This window comes from Etheostoma spectabile, unplaced genomic scaffold, assembly GCF_008692095.1.
Source record: "Etheostoma spectabile isolate EspeVRDwgs_2016 unplaced genomic scaffold, UIUC_Espe_1.0 scaffold271, whole genome shotgun sequence".
Classification (NCBI taxonomy): domain Eukaryota; kingdom Metazoa; phylum Chordata; class Actinopteri; order Perciformes; family Percidae; genus Etheostoma; species Etheostoma spectabile.
Window position 1 is genome coordinate 215,901 of NW_022605575.1, and position 5,452 is coordinate 221,352.

General features: G+C 44.1%; 1 protein-coding gene and 1 long non-coding RNA gene across 2 annotated transcripts in view; both read left to right on the top strand.

The window, feature by feature from the left end:
• LOC116685814 (SH3 and multiple ankyrin repeat domains protein 2-like) overlaps positions 1-5,452 on the top strand; it is a gene marked incomplete in the record, with an annotated part of 236,568 nt that overhangs the window by 7,963 nt on the left and 223,153 nt on the right.
• LOC116685820 (uncharacterized) lies at positions 2,724-3,077 on the top strand. The gene is made up of 2 exons (XR_004331057.1): positions 2,724-2,759; positions 2,922-3,077. It is a non-coding gene; the product is annotated as an uncharacterized LOC116685820 (long non-coding RNA).

The following is a 5,452-nucleotide window of genomic DNA, read 5'->3' on the forward strand; positions in this document are numbered from 1 at the left end:
GAATTGTCGCCTTTTCTCGCCCATTGGTGTGTTCGTTCCTTTTTCAATTGGCCCATTTAGCTTGTCGGTCCCATTTGTCGCGCCTTTTGGTCTCCTTTTTTCGGTGGCCCTTTAGTCGCACCTTAATGGTCGCCCTTTTTGTCGCCCTTTTGTCGCCCATTTGTCGCCTTTTGTCGTTCCCTTAGGTCGCGACCATAATTGTCGTCCCACAATTGTTCGCCCCTTTTGTTGCCCTTTGTATGCCCATGATTTTGTCTGGCCCATTTGTGTCCCCCATGTTTTATGGGGTTGTGGGGGGGGGTTTCGCCTTTTTTCGTTGCCCATTTATCCCCATCTTGTCTGCCTTTGTTTTTTTCGTCGCCCGACTAATTTGTCTCTCTCTTCCACCCTGAATGTTTTTTGTCGCGGGGGGGGGAGTGTTGGTATCGTGATTATGGAACCTTTATTTCATTTCACAAACACAGGAAGGTGTGTCCGCCCATTTGTCGCCCATAAAATAAGAACCTTGTCACCGCCTTTTTTTCGCCTTTTCGTTCCCTTTAGTCTCCCATTTTTCGCCCAACTTGGTCGCCCATTTTGGTTCCTCCCATGATGGTTTCGCGTCCCCATATTTGTCTCCCTTTTTTTTTGTCGTTGGCCTCTTTAGTTCACCCAATTTTTGTCCTCCTTTTCGTCGCCCCTTGTTGTCGCCCATTAGTTGTTGCCTTTTATGCCCATTTGTCGCCCATTTGTCGCCCTTTGTCGCCTTTTTTCGTTGCCCTTTTGTCGCCCATTTGTTGCCTTTTCATTGCCTTGTCGCTCCCATTTTCGCCCTTTTGGTCACCTTTTCGTTGACCCTTTAGTCGCGCCAATTTGTGCGCCTTTTTGTCGCCATTTGTCGCACTTTTCGTCGCCCATTTGTTGCCCTTTGTCGCCATTTTGTCGCCCTTTTGTCGCCTTTTCGTAGCGATTTTTTACCGTCTTTTTGCCGTCTTTTCTCACCTTTATGCTGCCTTGGTCGCCCTTTTCGGAAGTCCGTCCCCGCCTCTGTCTCTGTGTTGGCGCTTCTAACTCCGTCCCGTCCTCTGGCTTTGTGTGTGGGCTCTAACTTGCGGCTGATTTCTGGACTAAGTACCTGTTCTCAGGCCTCTCTCAAGGGTAAATCCAGACAGCTACTAGACTATCTGTCCAATCTGAGGACTAAGGTTACCTGGTCCTCAGGTCTCTGCAGGGTAAGTCCAAGACAGCTAGCTCATATCTGTCCATCTGAGTCTCTGTTGAGAACTAAAACTCCACTCTCTTTACACGAGATTTACCCTGCAGAGACCTGAGGACCAGGTAACCTTAGTCCTCAGAAATCAGCCGCAAGTTAGAGCCCCAACACAAAGACAGAGGACGGGGACGGAGGTTAGAGCGCCAACACAGAGACGAGGAGCCGGACGGACTTCCGAAAAGGCGACCAAGGCAGCATAAAGTGACGAAAAGACGGCAAAAGACGTAAAAATGCTACGAAAAGCGACAAAAGTCACAAAAGGGCGACAAATGGGCAACAAATGGGCGACGAAAAGGCGACAAATGGCGACAAAATGCGACAAATGGGCGCCTAAAGGCAACGAAAAAGGACAAAAGGGCGACAAATGTGGCGACAAATGGCAATGAAAAGGCAACAAATGGCGACCAAAAGGCAACGAAAAGGCGACAAAGGGCGACAAATGGCGACAAATGGGCAATGAAAAGGCAACAAATGGGCGACAAAATGGGCGACTAAATGCTGACAAATGGTACTAAAGGGCACCGAAAAGGCACAAATGTGCGACAAAGTGGGCGACAAATTGGCGCAATTGGGCGACAAATGGGCGACTAAAGGGGCACTACGAAAAGGCGACAAAAGCGACAAATGGCGTCAATGGGCGACAAATGGGTGCAATGAAAAGGCAACAAATGGTCGACAAAAGGACGACAAATGGGCCGACGAAAGGCGACACAAATGGGCGACTAAAGGGCAACGAAAAGGCGACAAATGGGCGACAAATGGGCGACAATGGGCAAACAATGGGCACAAATGGCGACAAGTGGGCGACAACTGGGCTACTAGGAAGCGAAAACGAAAAGGCACAATTGGGCGACAAATTGGCGACAAAATTCGACAAATGGTCGACTAAAGGCAACGAAAGGCGACAAAAGGGCACAAATGGGCGAAATTAAATCGAATTAAAAGCAGATACAAATGGCGTCGACAAAAAGGCGACAAATGGGCGAACAGAAAAGGCGACAATGGGCGAACAAACAGGCGACACAAATTGGCGACTAAGGGTCAACGAAATGACAAAGGGCGACAAATGGGCGACCAAATGGCAATGAACAACAAATGGCGACAAGGCAACTAAGCGACAAAAGGGCGACAAATGGCATGAAAAGGCAAACCAAATGGGCGACCGAAGGGCGACAAATGGGCGACGAAAAGGCCGACAATGTGGCGAACTAAAGGCAAACGAAAATGGCGAGCAAATGGGCTCAGCAAAAAAGGTGCGACATTGGCGACAAATGGGCATGAAAGCAAACAAATGGCGACAAAGGACAACACATGGGCGACGAAAAGGCGCCAAAAGGGCGACTAAGGACAAAAGAGTGACAATGGGCGACAAGGTCACAAATGGGCAACAAATGGGCACAAATGGGCGACCAAGTGGCGACAAATTGGTCGACTAAAGGGCAATAAAACGAAAGGCGACAAATGGGCACACAATGGGCGACAAAAAGCGACAAATGGGCGACGTAAAGTGGCAACGAAAAATGGCGACAAAAGGGCAATACAAATGGGCCGACAAATTGGGCAATGAAAAGGCAACAAATGGCTCAAAAGGGCTGCCACAATGGCGACAAATGGTCCTAGCGAAAATGAGACAAAATTGGCGACTAAAGTGGGCAAAACACAGCATGAGTGCGACAAATGGGCGACAAAAGGGCAACGAAAAGGCGACAAATGGGCGACAAATGGGCGACAAATGGGCGACTAAAGGGCAACGAAAAGGCGACAAAAGGGCGACTAAAGGGCAACAAATGGGTGACAAATGGGCGACAAATGGGCGACGAAAAGGCGACAAATGTTTTTAAATATTCAAGCTTTTCCATCTTGTTCTAAGATGGCGCCTTGGTGGTTTATTTGTCCCTGTAGTGCGTAGTATCTGAAGCCCTCACGAGGAATTCTAAGTTCTGACAACAAAACTGTCGGCGCTATAAAAAGGGCGAAATGCCTCGACAAGTTCAAAGCACAGTTGTCATTAAAAACATTGATAAATGTTCAGGCTTTTTTTAAATTTATTTATTTATTTTTTTTAATTTATTTTTTTAAACTTCTTTTTTTCTTCCTTTTGTTTTTCTTTTATTTATTTTAAATTTTTTTCATTTATTTTATTTATTGTTTTATTCTTGTGTTTTATGAGCCACAGCCAAGGTGAGGTTTGTAAAAAAAAATAAAAAACAGTAGAGCGCTCGCCTGCCACTTGTAAGGAAGGTTGGGGGTTCAATCCCTGTCCCTGCAGACCCAAGTCCAAGTGTCCTTGGGCAAGACGCTGAACCCCAAATTGCTCCCGATGCTGCATCATCGGTGTGTGAGTGTTTAAGTGTGTATCTGGTGTGTAGATGTGTGTGAACAGTTCCTGTACTATGTAGAAGAGCTTTGAGAAGTTATATTCTTAAATACAGTCCATGTACATGTGTGGACACACATATCCATAACTCTTTCTTATTGGCTGTTACGTTGTCTGCACGGCTGTCTGGATTGGTTGTTGGTTGTTAGGTGACCGTCAGTAAAAAAACTAAAAACAGATAAATTAATTTGCTCCAGATATTTCTGACTTTTATGGTAATTTTTAGGATTTTGCAATCACTCGTAATGATCGAGTCTTTGGTTCTCTAGGATCCAGTTTGGTCTTTGTAATAACTGTTAAATCCAACGTGTTATTTCCAACATTTGACGGATCTTCCTGACTTAAAATACAACTTTTCTTCTGACAAGGAAAATTTGGAGATTTCAAAAATCTGCAGAGTGACGTCAACTGGGAGGAGAGTCCTAAAAATAAAAATCTTGGTTATAAATGTACATTTTAACCTTGATTTTAGGATCCTTTCCAATCAGCACACATCATATTTGCACAAACTGAACTTTTAAAAAAGACAAACTGCTTCTGACCCGTCTTCCTCCAGCAGCTCAGTGTCTCAGCACAATGCTAAGGGCTCCCAGTCTCGCTGACCTCTGACCTCTGACCCCTGACCCGCGACCTGTTTCCAGAGCATTAAATTACATAGAGCCCACTGATTGCTTTTCCGACTGTTACATAAGTTCACCCAGTATGTTCAGTTTGTTTTGACTCCCCACTCTTGCCCCAATCTGCGTGAGCCATTGTGTGCGAGAGAGTCAGAGAACAGAGAGTAATCATGTGAATGTCCCGAACCTCAACTTTATTTATAGTAGATGTAAGATTTAAAGGAAGCATGCAGCCCTTCACAGAATAAAATTAAAACACAGATGAAAAAAAAGAAAAAAAACAGTAATAAGAAAAAAGATTAACCCACATGTTGTCCTCCCGTCAAAATTGAAAAGCAACACAGTTGTCGATGCTTTTAACTTTTTCTTATCTTTTTGTCCCTTTTTTTGACGACTGGTACTATATTCAATAATCAGGCGCTGCTTGTTGGAGTGGCTGCAGGCCCTGTCCTGAACCCCCCCAGGTGTGTGTGCGTGTGTGTGTGTGTGTGTGTGTGTGTGTGTGTGTGTGTGTGTGTGTGTGTGTGTGTGTGTGTGTGTGACATATGGATGGAAGCAGGATGCAGATCCTTTATTTAAGTAAAAGTACTGATATCACAAGCAAAGGTCCTGCATTGAAAACGTTACTCAATAAAAGTCTGTAAGTATCATCAAGAAAATGCACTTTATTATTAATAAAGTATTAAAAGTAAAAGTACTCCCATTGTAAAAAGAGTAAAGGATCCAACCAGCTGTTTAATGACATCATCATCTCAGCTGGACATAACGTAACTAAAGCTGTCGGATGACTGTAGTAGAGTAACTAAAGTAACTGATAACTAAAGTACTAAAGTACCAGGCTTTATATTAAAGGGGCACTGGCCACCCTTCCCCCCCCCCCAATAGAACAGCTCCTGAGGTTGTTTTTTTTTCTAAACTGTTAATAACTTTTTATTTAATTATAGTTATTTACGCTAAAATACAGTTTCAGTGTCACTTTTGCTAAAAGGACACATCTGTTGTTTTGCAGTTTATTCATGGAAAGGAATATTTTCCAGTCATTTGTCTGGAGCTCATTCTGTTAAAACTGTTCAAACTAAAACTAATCCGGGAGAATATATGTATATACTGGAACTCATTACTGAAACCAATTTGTGAAGGCTGTGTATTTGTTTTACAAAAAACAAAGCCCTAATTGGGAGAATGCAGTTAACTCTGCATTTGTTG